Here is a 15,210-nt window from a genome sequence, read left to right as displayed (position 1 = left end):
ACAAACGTATTCAAGGAATCCTGCAGTTTCATGCAGTCGTTCAGGCACATAACAACTTCAAAAAATTTTGTATCGTCAGCATAAAATAGTCGGCAATGATGTGGGAGCAAACATGAGACATCGTTTATAAAAATCGAGAAGAGTAGCGGGTTGAGGTTACTGCCTTGCGGGACACCAGATTGGTTGAAAAAGCGGTTGGAGACAGTTGATCCTATTTTGACACATAGGCTTCTGTTAGTCAAGTAAGATCTAAATTAGTACACGGCATCAGCAGATACACCTAGTCGCTCCGTTTTGCTAAGCAGTAAGCAATTTTGTACATCATTAGCTTTGTGCGGCGGTGTATGCTTTTTTATCGAAGCGTCTTGTGGAGGGAAAAGTAGGCTCAACTTCCAGCTTGACTGCGTCGTTGAATCTTCTATGGTTATTGATTTTGTTTTCTTACTTTAATTCTTGGTTTAATCCTGCACCGCCACTAATTTTGTTTTCATACAAATCAGAGATTCCTGCAAATATCACAAACACTATCACTCGTTCCAAAACAATGGACTTTATGATGTTCTGATTCTTGGTGGGTGAGCTCTGAAATTTTTTGCGAGCTCGTGTCTAAAGTGTTCTACTCGTGGGCTATCCAGCAGAAAATGACATTTCCGATAATTTTGTTGATGAGCATTCTTCGTACGCTACACTTAAGGAGGTGGAGTTGCATAAAATGGTGGTGATCTTGTTCCCAATACTACACATCTGATGCAACCACTTGATGTAGCTTTTTTTTATCCCTTGAAAAAGCTAAAATTGTGGCGATTTAAAAATGATGGCGCAATGATTTCAAGAGCCGATTTGATTCCCTGTTAGAGAAAGCGGTTAATGCAATGACAAACAAAGTAGATTCCGTAAATATGGGTTTTGTCCGTTCGATCCTAATACGATCGATTATCAACCGTTTCCTAATTTCTATTATATACAATCATCTTCTTTGGATCAATCTAGACTAGCAGAGCAGTAAAAAAATAATCCATCACCCTTGGATGTCGTACGCCCTGCGGCAGAAAAGGGCGACGCCTCAAATTCCATAAGTTGTTAAATTTGAAGTTGCTCCTAAGTCAACTAACAGCACTTTGAGAATTTTGCAATAGCCTTGTTTGACCTGGACCCGTGGAAAATGCAAGTTGGTTTATCTCTGGTGTAATGCAATAGAGGACAGCGAAGGCCCACCGGAATTTTTGGTGATGTATGCGCGATTAGATGCACCGTTCCTCTTTACCCAAGCTGGGGGATTCGCTGATCGAATCAAGCCACAGTGGGAGCCAATCATAACCGGATTGGAACTCAACCTCTTCTGTCAGGCTCTGTGGATCGAAGACATTGACACCAGCAGCCTAGTTATAAACGAGATTTGTAAAAGACTGCCTGTATAGTTTCATCGTCCCGTCAGTAAAACCTGTTAGATTAAACTTCTCTTTCGGTAATTTAACTACAACAGACGGAGAATAAGGCACAATTTGTGTCTAAAAATAACGCAATCCACCAATGCACTATGGGCAAAAACGAGCGAAAAAACAGAACCAATTAAGGTACGAGCTGCAGGCTGATAAAATATAGGTGATCCTATGTAAAATTTTCCGGAGAATCTCGTGGTGCCCACCCTTTTCCTGTTTGTCATCGGGAAGTGCCCATTTTGCTAATTTTTCCTATTCCTACATTTTTTCACAACGTTCAACCTTTGAACGTTCACCAATATCTGCGGATTCACCAGCCCGGGTAAAGGAACGGTACACATACATAACAAGCGTTACTTCAATGACCATTTACCTAATTTTCCGCTCTTTCCCATTCATGTTTTGTTTCACCATGTTTGGATACTATGTACACCATTGTTTCATTATTTTCTTCTATCGTCTCCTCCATCGATTGTAAAATCTACCTTGATTAAAAATATTAATTAAAGGGTGTCCCACACCCAATTGCATCACGGAAAAAACGCTGTAGAAAGTTGGTCTAGTTGGCCGATCCTTTTCCAACTTTTAGACAATAAAATATTTCCCAATAGCAACCTTTTAGCCTATTTATTTTATTCAACTTCAATATCATAACCGCATGCTCGCACCTTACGCTTAATTCCACTCATAAGGTTCTGTACAACATCTGGCTGCAGCTTCCTTTGTACAGAAACCCACTATTTCTTCATGTCTTCCTCAGATTTAACCTCTTTGGGATGCTTCCGTAGTGCCTGCTTCAAAAAAGCCCAATATTTTTCGATGGGCCTTAGTTCCGGTGCGTTGGGGATGTAGATGTGTAGATACTCCTCGAGCTAGATCTGCCCGTTTACAGTCCCTGTAGTCACGAACGGTGTACTCCGTTTGCCACATGAGTAGATCGCTTTTCAAATCATGTAATTTTGAAAACCTTTGAAAGTTTCTGCTTCCTTACTTTCTTCGGAACATTAAACTTGTGCTGGGCGGTGAAGAACAGTTGCCCCGGAAGTTACCGGAAGTCCACCTTGACGTAAATCTCATCATCCATGATGAGACAATGAGGCTACGTCTGCATCTGGGTGCACAGTTTCTGGGCCCGTGATTTTCCCATCGTATTTTGCCGTTCGTCACGAATTTGAGCCTTTTGCACTTTGTAGATAACACCTGCCAGGGCATGTGGCTCGCTGGTACTTGTACCTTTGAACCATAGAGGCGCTGGACAAAAGGAAACTGCGCAACACCCCTTATTAAGCTAGCGACACGGGTTGGGTTATTTAGACACAAATTGTGCCTCTTCCTCCGTCTACTGTAGAAACCACCTACCGAGAAATTTAATCTAACTTTGTTTTTACTGGCGGGACGACGACACTATGCTGGCCCTTGCGACTTACAAGGTACTGCGTGTGACGCTGTTCGTCTGTCAGCGTGTTAGCCGCGATTCTCAGCGCGGGTTTTCGGGGGAAGGCTCCGTTCCTATGAAATAGACCAAATCTCTACCCCCGTCCCTTTATCAATTTTAGAACCACCGTTTGAAAAAATATTAATAATATATGCTTGACCGCATTTCAAGGTCAAGACTAAAACACGAGGTTTGGTCTAAAAAACTTTTTGTTGTTTCGTTTTTGTTGATTACTGTTGTAACATTTTCACGGCTTGGCGCATCTTGGAATTTTACGAAATGGCTCAGTTCCTATTTGTGCGGCAGAATTCTACGTGTGTAGCTCGACTCCTGTTTTTCTTCCCAGTTCACCAACTGCTCTGGTGTCCCTCAAGTAGTGATGTCCGAAATTTTCAATTATTCGATTACCGATTAATCGGCGAGCATTGTTAGCACTAATCGATTAATTCAACTATTCGTACTAGTGGTATTCGATTAGAAATATTCGAATACTTTTTTCATTAATTCGATTAATCGGACGATTATGAACGATTAGCGGCCATTATTCGGGGATTATTCGCATTCATATTATTTCCTTTGAACTATTCGATTAATTCAACTACTCGTGCTGGCAGTATTCGATTAAAAATTATTCGAATATTTTTATAGTTATTCGATTAGTTGAATTAATCGAACGATTAACGGACATCACTACCCTCAAGGCAGCAACATGGGACCTCTCCTGTTCCTGTTGTTTTTCAACGATATTGCGACGCAGCTTGGAGTGGGACGTAAACTGATGTATGCAGATGATCTGAAATTATATTCGGTGATTCGTTCTATAGATGACTGTGGCCGGCTGCAGGGGCTTTTAGATTTGTTTGTAAATTGGTGCAGGAAAAACTGGCTTGTGATCAGCATCGCGAAATGTCAAGTAATGACTTTCCACCGCATTGCCAGTCCAATCGTCTACAACTATCAAATAAATGAGCATGTACTCACTAGAGTTGATGAAGTTACCGACTTGGGGGTACTGCTTGACGCCAAACTCACCTTCAACTTGCATCGCACCACTGCAATAGCAAAAGCTTCTCGACAACTAGGTTTCATCGCTAAAGTCGCTCGTGATTTCAATGATCCTCACTGTCTGAAGGCACTATATTGTTCATTAGTACGTCCACTCATTGAAAATGCTTGCCTGGTATGGTGCCCTGGCATGGAATCTACGCATCGAACGAGTTCAAAAACGTTTTGTGAGGCTTGCGTTGAGAGATTTACCTTGGCGTGATCCAGAAAATCTACCGCCGTGCCCCGATAGATGTCGTCTCCTGGGTCTCCAGACACTCGAGCATCGCAGGAAAGTTCAGCAAGCAGTGGGTGTGGCGAAGATATTAAATGGCGAGATCGATTCCTGTCTGCCTTAAACTTTCGTGCGTCGCAACGCTCACTTCGATCGACCGGATTACTGCAGCCGCGATTCCACCGAACAACCTTTGGATCTTACGAACCAATAACGACCTGCATTCGAACTTTCTCCGCCGTTGAAATCCTTTTTGAGTTCAACGAACCGTCGTATAAGTTTGTACAAAAATTAAATAGTATTAGTAATAGTATAGATTTTTTATTAACATGACTTAGAATATTCAATAAGACATTTTTGTTAGTTGAATTTTAATTAAACAAATAAACAAATAAACATTCATACATTCTGAAGTTTTAAATTTACTTCCATAATTCATATGCATAACGTACTGGATATTTCTGTTTTATCATGCTTGCGTTCGTATTTTCAGAATAGTAGAGAAATACAACGTGTCCACCAATAATGCGTCGAATCTCTAAACAATCAAAAATGAAGTTTTAGTGCATGATTATCAAGCAAAATAATTACTAAAATCTTGACTTTTTATTAACAAAAATCTGTTGGCTTGGATCCGGCATCATATAGGAAAACGATCAGCGCCAAGATACCTAGTTCATTCTTAAATATTAGCTACAGTACGGATCGCAACCGTGCCCATAGCTGGATGCGTAGGCTGGCGCCCGAAGATGACGCAGCTAAAGGGCACAGCGTTCGTCTCGATTTCGACAGATAATGGCCGGTTGGCTCCTCGACTGTATCGGATACCAGCCAGTGTCCACAGCGATGGGCGGATTCTTCGAAAAGCATCAGAATCGTTTATTGAGCTGGTGCCACGATGACGACGCCTTATTTTGGCTCCATGCTGTGGGTCAGCATGAAGCGCGCGAGATGAGATGTGAAAATCATACCCTTATGTGGGTCTTGAAGCTGTTGGCTTTAAAATCGAGATGATTTGATAGGCAAATATGAATGATATATTGAGTCTGATAACGGTCGTAGGAAGAAGAACAAGTATGATCGAAACAAATTAATTTCCAGCTGGAAACATGATAGATTGGCTGTTAAGCGCCATCAGGGGGAGCTGTGTATCATCCCAAAGGCAGAGAGAATTGCTGTGGTTGCTATTTATCCACATCGAGAGAAAACGGATTTCTCGCTTTGCAGCTTTTCACTGGCTAACTACTGACAGGTGAAGGGAAGCATGTGCCCACGACTTTATTTATGATCGCTTGGGCGGATATCGATCATTCATAAGAAATTAATTTGTAAAACAATAAAGACGATGAATTTGTACAGATTGGTTCTGCTGATTAAGACTTGTTTGCCATGTAAAGCACTGTCTACATACGATTGTGCGATCCGAGTTCGGAAATGTTTTGACCTACAGACAATGATGCTGCAGGTTTGTTGCCGAGTAAATGAAATTTCAACTGAATCATTCTCGACAGCGTTACCGTGTATCGGTAACACGATCAATCAATCAACTTAATGCATGGTGAGTATCAATTTATGAGGAATTTCTCAATTCCGATTCGTGCGAAAGGCTGTTTGGGGAATTTGAAGAAATTTAAAGTTTGAAATTTTGCCAACCCAACTGTGACTCACTTTGTAGAAAACTCACATAATTTTTTAAAAGCCGATCGTGAAGGTATTTCTGTTACGATAAAAATCGATTGTGCATGCAAATTGCACTAAAAGAGGGAATCCTTACGCGAGAGTAATGTCTATGATAGTGATAACTAAGTCGCGGCCTGCGGGCCGCATGCGGCCCTTCAAGATGATTCGTGCGGCCCGCGTACTCATTTGATGGATGGTGGATCTATGAGTATATTTTTTGATGACACAGGATCCCTCAGTTCATTCGTAATGTCTCGTGCATGTTGCTTATCTGAATGCTTTCCGGTTTATATCTTGTGGACTTTCCAAGAAAATGGTTTTTGCTGCAGCATAGTTTATATTTTGTTATGCGCAGGAATGGCCAGCGGTCATTGCGGCCCGCGGCATTCATGCGCGATCTGATCTGGCCGCACCATGCATATACCTGGGCAGCACTGGTTTATGACATCCAATGCATTCAATTTGTAGCATCGACACGAACACATGGTTGCATGTTTTTCGGAATCCTTGTCGCATGTTGATTGAAAAAATTGATGTAAGTGTTTGTCAATCTTTCATTTGAAATAAATTTTAATGCGGACATTGCTATATGTATTTTCCGTTCAATTATTAACTTAATTTTATTTACTATTTTATTTATTCCTGTATGGGAACCAAACTTCAGCTTAAAAGCAATGGTATACCATATGTTTAGCCTAGACATATTTCAAATCTCATTTAACACCTTTTCAGCACACACAAAGTTCTCATTTTAATTCATCTCAGTTCAGAAATTGGATGGCTGATTTTTGTCAGTATGTATATTTATTCGGTTACAAAAATGACATGAGGAAAGCAAAATGTAAAACAAGTAGGACACAGTCCTGTGGTTTACACGTTTACCCTCTGCTGTGGTAAAATGTGAAACTTGAGAAGGTAACCCCTCCGGGTGCAAATCAGATGGTTTCATACTCACACGTACGGTTTTCAAAGAAGAATCCACATCGAAAAAACGGAACCGATCCTAACGGCTCATCGAACGATGGCTATCGAGAAATCTGGAAATGGGCCTGAATACAACACCGATGCTGTTGCAGATAATGGAATTAGTTTAATGTTTCCAGTGTGGCTTGGTTTTTTTGCAGCCTGCAGCTTTTGACCAATCCATATGAACAGCATATTGTCGTAGGTGCAATAGATACAAAGAAGATTAGAATCAATGGAGGTTGGGTTATTAATTTGAACACAGGAAAGCGTCGCACGATACAGGTCGGAAGGTTTCGTTTAACGACATTGAGGAAAAGGACGATGAATGAGATATTAGAGGTCGGATACATTGTTTCCTCATTTTCACACCACACGGAATGAATCGAAATAATTTGTTCCGCGTATTTCCTACAATAGAGGATAATAATCGTGTTTCAGAGCGTGGAACCACACGTTCATGTCAAGACAGCAAAGAGAATGGAAGAGTCGTAATTTGTCATCGGTATATGACAAATGAGTCTCTCGTACATAATTGTTCAACAGTTCACTGCCATAGTTGTTCTTAATTTTCAACCCTCAGGAAATTTTGTGTGCTATATTATAATCAATAGTAATTTGTTGTGATATTTTCTTATAAGCATAATGATATAATATGACATGCATATGATGAATTAGAATTTCATTGCATCATACATTCGAACAACTCGAAACGTTTATACTAAAACTGTCCTGTGCATTAATTATTTTCTATATTTTATATATTATATTTACATACTATGCTACAGAGTTGAATATTCAATCTGTAAGCTTAATTACATCGAATTGTCGATCGATGCAAAACTAAGTATTTCTCGACATAATTTTTTTACACTTTAAATTGCAAAATTGGAAAATTTGAATGAAATTGCATGTTTTAAAAATGCACTTTTCTAATTCCATTCAAATTATCTTCTTCTGAGATCCCGTGGTAACTCTCCACTATTTTTTATTTTACCCTCACCTCTTCATTTTACCTGTTAACGACATTTATTGCTACAGTTAGGCATTCAAAAGTATTTTTATGCCATACAGATGCCATGAAATTTTTTATGGAAATAAAAAAAGCACGCATGATGTAGCTTCACAGAATTTTAGAATGAAATAAATCTTGGCTGACCAGATGTCCCAGATTCTGTGGGTCAACTTCAGATAATGATGACTTGTTCCGGATGAGCAATTGGCCCGAAAAATGTCGTTGTGTTAATTCCCGCATTTATCGATGTTTTTATCAGTTGTGTCAGTTGAATGTTGAAACGTTCAGAGAAATGCCACAAGTCAACAGTTATAATTTTACTTTATTAGCTTGCAGTCCTAATACATAGCCTGATGAACAAAATTATTCCAATTCACTCGGTTGTGGACTAGCGGTCTTCAATTCCTTGAATATGGTGTACTCTCCGCCAGATCTCGCTGCACCTAGTCTAACCATTATCATTTACGTGTAAATGAAAAGAAGTTACCCTAAGTGAGAGCCCTATGAAACCCCAGAGGTGAATTGAACAGGGTCAGCAAACAATTTGTTTGCATTCCATTGAATATGACTAAAGCCATTCCTGGAGTTTGGGTTCTATTTCAATTTTCGCTAATTTGAAGAGCAGTAGTGGAATGAAAAATAAAAACATCGACTCCAGCCTAGAAAGTTTCCTCACGTATCTTATTCTGTAGATTGAGACCGTTGGAGTAGTTCTTCGACGGCGAATACCAAGCTGATTTTCGTGAGGGTCATGCCATGATGAATCAGATGTTTTTCCTTCCTGTGTTACTAGGCAAGTTCCGGAAGTTCAACTTGCAGACCAATCATTTGTTTGTGGACTTTAAGGCGGTATACGATTCTGTTAAACAAAATGATCTGTGGCAGATAACGCTAGAACCTTGTTTTCTCGTCGAAACTAGTTGCGATGATTCGTGCGATACTGGATCGGTCAAAATCATGCATTAGAATAGCGAGTGAGACTTCAGCCGCTTTTGCGACGTTGAATAGATTGAAGCAAGGGGATGCACTTTCTAATCTGCTATTCAATATTGCCTTGGAAGGTGTAATACGAAGAGCAAACGTGGAAAGAAATGGGGCTATCATCACGAAATGTCACATGCTTCTTGGTTTTGCAGATGGCGTCGATATTATCAAAATCAACCGTAAGTCAGTGAAAGAAGTGTTTAGGCCTTAAAAATAGAAAGCAGTAGGATTGGGCCTTTATGGATATGAATCATGGACGCTAAAGGAAACCGATCGACGAGTACTTGTGGTTTTTGACCATAAAATTTTGCAATCTATACTTGACGGCAAAATGGAAAATGAAGTGTGGCGCGGACGCATGAACCATGAGCTGTAACCAAGTACACTCAAGTCGCTTTTTACGCGCAGTATTGTATTGTATTGTATTGTATTGTATTGTATTGTATTGTATGTATTTGAATATAGGCTTTGAGCCCGTTACCCAATCTTAACCTAGTTACAAAACATAAACATAAAACACACTTCTTAAAATGAATAATACATATAAACAATAAAGACACTAATACAATTGTTCTCTAAAATATAATCTAAGCTTATGTCTAATTGTATCTGGGGTCATATCAATGGTAACAATTTCCTGCAGTGTGTTGTAGGCATTCATGAAGCGGGACGTTGGCTCATTCTGTGTGTAGTTCCTGGTTCGCAATGGTGGCTCGAAGGTTCTCCTTCGCCGTAGTGAGACTGGACTATCGTTCAATATTAGTCGGCTGGCAAGAGGTTGGCTGACAGTTCGTCCTGCAAGAATATTCGTGAAGAACACGATGTCGGCTATCTTATGCCTCGCGAGGACCGAGTCAAGGTCTACCAGGCATCACAGGTCCTGATAAGGTGGTAGCTCTTCTCCGTTCCATCCGAGATTTCTGAGAGCAAATCTAACGAATCTCTTCTGGATTCCTTCTATTCGCTGAATGTGAATTACGTATTGCGGGTGCCATATTACGCTAGCATAGTCCAATTTGCTTCTAACAAGACCTTTGTAGACTGCTAATATTGCATAAGGATCTTTGAGGTCACGGCCAAATCTTCTAATGAGCGAGAACAGTTTCAGGCTTTCTTTTACTACATTATCCATGTGTCTATTGAAGGAGAGCGAGCGGTCGAATGTTACACCCAAGTCACGAACATATTCTGTGCGCGACACCACTCTATTTTGGTACCCGTAATCGAAGATCACGGGGTTAACTTTTCTGGTGAATGTCATTACTGAGCACTTGTCTGCATTTACTCTTAATCCACGGCTTTCGCAGTGCTTTCCAACGTGGCCTAGGTCGAGCTGTAATTTCAGGCAATCTTCCGTGGACTTGATAGGAAAGAAGATTTTTATATCGTCTGCATAAATTAGAATTCTTGCGTGGGTGATAACATCAGGCAATTTCTTCATTAGAATCACGAACAGCAACGGTCCTAAGTGACTACTTTGTGGTACGCCAGAATGTACGGTAAATGAGCAAGATTTGTTACCGCGAATTTTAACAAATTGTACTCTATCCATCAGATACGACATCATCCAGCTATACAATGGACCTCGAACGCCAAACTCTTCAATTGCCTCCAAGATGCTATTAATGCTAACGGTATCAAACGCTTTGCTCATATCGGTATATATGCAGTCCACTTGAAAACCTTTCGATATGTAGTCCGTAACCCATTGAGGTGAACTCACACAGGTTTGTTACAACTGATTTCTTCTTCAAGAATCCGTGTTGCACAGAAGAAATAGTAGTATACGTCCCGCGTAAATCAAAACCGCGTAAATTCCGAAAACCGCGTAAAAAAACAAAATTTCGCGTAAAAAAACTTTGTGAATTTCAACACTACGCGAAAAAATAGACGTTTTGAGCACATCCGCGTAAATTCCGAAAACCGCGTAAAAAAAACCAAAATTTCGCGTAAAAAAACTTTGTGGATTTCAACACTACACGAAAAAATAGACGCTTTGAGCACATCCGCGTAAATTCCGAAAACCGCGTAAATTCCGAAAACCGCGTAAAAATAGTCGCGTAAAAAATCGCGTATAAAAAAACCGCGTAAAAAGCGACTTCAGTGTATATAAAGTACGCCTGTATGATATAGGCTTGGTACCAATACGCTTGTACGATCTGCCTACCCAAGTAACCATTTGGGTTTTATTACACTCTAATGATGACATTTAGGACCAAAATTGGCCTTGGAAACCACCATAAGAGTACAATAAAACTCACATTGTTGCTTGGGTTTATTATCATTGGTACAATGTGGGTGGCTGTGGTGGGCCCGACACGTGGCCAGAATGCCGGACGAAAGAGTAACTGAAACTATTTTTAGTAGAAGAGAACCAGGAAAAGGCCGTAGACTTCGGGGCCGAGCTCGCACTCGATGGATGTGTGCTATCGAAGACGACGCACGTTCAATTGGTGTTCGAGAGGATTGGAGAACTGCAGCCTAGGGTGGACAGTACTAAATGACCATAATTCTTTCGACGCAGGATTAATAACCGACCGTCGCCACTAAGGTGAAATACGTAACTTTTCTAGTGGATCGTCTATTCTATGGAGATTGGTGGATTCATCTTCCTTAATCGAAATTGAAATCGAAATGGTGCTTCCGTTACCTCCGCATCTCCAACAATTGCTAATCATGTTCCACTTCTTGTCATTGTACAAAACAGAAGTTGGCGCGGTGTGGTGCCTAACTCCTCCGAACTTCTTCAAGCTTCTTATAACGTACCTATCGAAGCAATTCTCCGACTCCGTTAGATTGCGATCCCTATGATGAAGTCTCTTTTCGGTAGCTATAACACCTTAGTACCTCTTTCTGCTCTGGCATGCAGCAGATATGTGGGATCTGGCTTAGTTCTTCTTGTCAGTCACCGGTTGGCATTCTGCGTTCACTCAATAAAAGGGGCTGCCATAAAACCCGATGCTTCTTGCACGTAGATGTGCAGTGCATAGATCCGCTTACCGATTTTCCATTAGTGCTTCACAGCAAAATCCTCTGCTGATAACCTTCGGATGCCCAATCGTATCTACGTCGTTGGTCTCGATTTCAATACGTTGAATAGCCGGGTGCGGAACTTGCACAATCCCTTAGAAGTAACGCAAAGCCTATCTAGGTAGTATTTTCATATGTATAAAAAAGATAAAAATCAGCATTACGTACAGATATCAGGGCTGAAAACAGTTGACAGAAAACAATGAGTGTAACAAGTACATGGTTGATAAATTGCAAATACTTTTTCTATTCTTTATTTAGTTTCATTAGTTTATAATAATTTATGTAAATAATATTGACGTTATTTATTTATTTTGTTAATTTAATTATTCGGTTAATATTAATGAATTTGTTAAGCATTTGAATATATTTAATTTGGTTGAGCAAATATTATTAAGCAAAAATCCTTTTGAGGCTTCACCGCAGGCAAGCCCGCGGTCGAAACATATCTAAAAGTATTGAAATGAGTTCCCTTACATTCGATTGCGATAAGCCGCTTTGACCGCCGATGCGACCGATACGATAAGAGGATTGACCTTGCCGAAAAAGTCTCACGACCTTTGCACAGTCGGGAGCGAGTTTGCTTGTTCACTCTATCCTTTGGAATAGGTCAGTTAGCCTGACGATAACCGCTCGCAAGAAGAAAATGATCTTCGCTGAGATCTGTCCTTCGTGCTTTTTGATGCGATCAGAGATTTTCGCCGAACAGCATCCGGTAGCTTCGTGCGACCTGACGGTTGATCTGAGGATCTCAATGCTCTAAGGCTTCACTTTAGTCTGACTAGTGGTAGCGGCCGGAGTGATCTAGGTTTGTGTCCGGTCGTAATTAGCTCAAGGTAATAGCCGCATGAAATCCTCTAATAAGTTTGCTAAGTGTAGTTTTTCCGTTCCCACCGAAGGATAGGTTGTTCCCAGTTAGGGTTAGCGAAGATAAGCTCATGCGTGCATCTGTGCTTATTAAGGTAAGCCGCGAATTTTGGTTCTATGGGCGAGCGGTGTGTAAAATGCCACGTGCGGGCAATTGTATTTCATTTATCAGATTCGCGGAGATACAACCCAGCTGCACTATCGTCATCCATCTGCGACCGCTCCTGTTTCCACCGTCAACTGTAACCCTTGCCCGGCAGCACGGAAAACAGGAAGAGGATCGCTACCGTTACATCGCGTCCTAGCGGATATCCAACCCGCTTAGACGAATCACATCAAAACCCGTTTACGTTCTTCAGTTTCGGCCGGCTCGGCGTGTGCAGCACGCTAAGCGAATTCATCTAGAAGGGATCCGCGTGGGGCGTCCATGCGCATGCGACCAAAACAGGGCCGCGACCCTAAAGCACACAGCAGCAAACTGCTACCAATCGAACCGTACACGGAGCGAAAAAGCTCCAGTTTGTTTCAAACAAAATGATTGTTGCTTTAAGCCTCAATAAAATATTTTTATAACAACCTGAAAATATTGTTGTTTCAAAACGAGATTCTGTTTGAATCAAGAAAATAACAGTTTTGAATTGAAAGTAAAGTATTTTCAAATTTGAAGTTAAGATTGATATGACAATAAATATTTTCATTTCAATCATATATTTTAGTTTGAAACAAAACGAAATTTTTGTTTGTGCGTAAAACAACCATAAATATGGTTGAAACTACATTTTTATTCTCCGTGTACCACCAGGGGGAATGAAAAGTGATCGCACACCGCACGTAGTAGATAGCTAGCAGAATGGGAACGAAATAGGGGAGAGTGAGGATAGACTAGGCCTAGTGAATGAATATCAATCGAAACGAAGAAATGTAAATCGAACTCGGAACCGCAAAGCGAAGTTATATGGAGAATAAACGTTTGTCAGGAACCACCAAAGTGACTGTTTAAGATAGTAGCGCTCTCCCGCCTTGGCATGCTTTAAAGGGGTTTCATGTTGTTCGGTCCGCTCTAGTTTCCTCTTATTTTTTTTGTGAGATCTTCTTTTACTGGGGATGCTGACCCTGAAATCAGCAAGGATAACTCCCAATTCACTATTGGGCAGATTGTAGTGGAGATTGGGGCCGGACCAGTGATGAGAATAACCATCATTTAATCTGTTTCTGCGAAATTGAAAATTGTATCTTAGAGTACGCGGGTCATTGAGTAGGCTAGATAATTTGACGCAAATCTCTGCGGAGTATTGCTAGTCACTGTTTGAGTCAGCTAACTTGCTTCCTTTCCCGAGTTAGGGATAAAAAGGAACCTTCTCCCGAAAGGTCTCAGGCTGGGCAATCTTCAAACACGGCGTGTGGTCTCTCATTAGAGAGTGGCGCTTAAGTCACTCACTTTGAAAAAAAGAAAATATCAGTTCATTATATTCTCTCTATGGTTGGTAACACCAACATCAAATCATAGCACTCGGAGATATTTGATACCTACATATCCAAAGGCTGATTTTGAATTTGCGCGCGTTTTACTTTCCCTACGCAGTCTAGTGGGCTACTTTCAGTTATCAAAAAATCAGTATTCAACAAATGAAATGATGGTTACTACAAAAGTTCAAATTAATGGACAAAGTTGTAAAATCCCCTTAAAAAAATGAAATGATTTTTTCAGTAACGCCTCTAGACACACAGGCAGTTAACATTCATTGAGCCTATGTTCGCAAGAATTTAGTTAGATTTTTTACATAATTATAATCACAATAATTGTACAACTAAACAAAAACTCTTGCTGCATATACCTATAAAAATGAAGTTCAAATAGCGTCTGAACTAACCATTCATTATTGAACACTCAATGTAAATTATATTATAAGTACTTTTATGAACACTCTTGATAGGCATAGGCGCTCCCGGAAAAAAATCATTTAGTTAAAATGAAAATGGTTTTCTTTAAAGTTCAGACTCAGTGATAGCATGTGTGAGTTGACTGCCACAATTGCTAAAGGAAAAACAAAGTTCACATACTGGACGGCGGCGTTCACCATAGCGCCCTTAATTCATTTATCAGGTAGCACGAATCATAGGTTGCTGATTTCGTAGCTAACTCATTCTGGCGCATTTTAACAGTATGGTTTTGAATTTTTGCTGCTCTTTCAGATATACATGCTAATATATCGTATTTGATGCGCAAAACTGGCATATCCATACTATTTTGGAGGCGAAATACGTGATTACGAATAATATTAAGCGTTACGACTATATAAGTGTTTATATACGATAATATCTGATTAAGCGCGACTTGCTCCGTACTACTATACGATTTTGTGCTGAAAATCGTATGTATGTCAGTTCATTTTGGCAACAAAAGTATTCGTTTTTGGCAACACAAAATATTTTACTTACAAAAATAGGCAAAATCATCAATCAGTTTTCGCACACCTCTTCTACGTAATGCAAAAGTTCCGCCTCCATTTTGAGCGTA

This window comes from Sabethes cyaneus, chromosome 3 (genome assembly GCF_943734655.1).
Source record: "Sabethes cyaneus chromosome 3, idSabCyanKW18_F2, whole genome shotgun sequence".
Lineage (NCBI taxonomy): Eukaryota > Metazoa > Arthropoda > Insecta > Diptera > Culicidae > Sabethes > Sabethes cyaneus.
The sequence above is the reverse complement of the archived record's forward strand: the minus strand, read 5'-3'. Positions refer to the sequence as shown.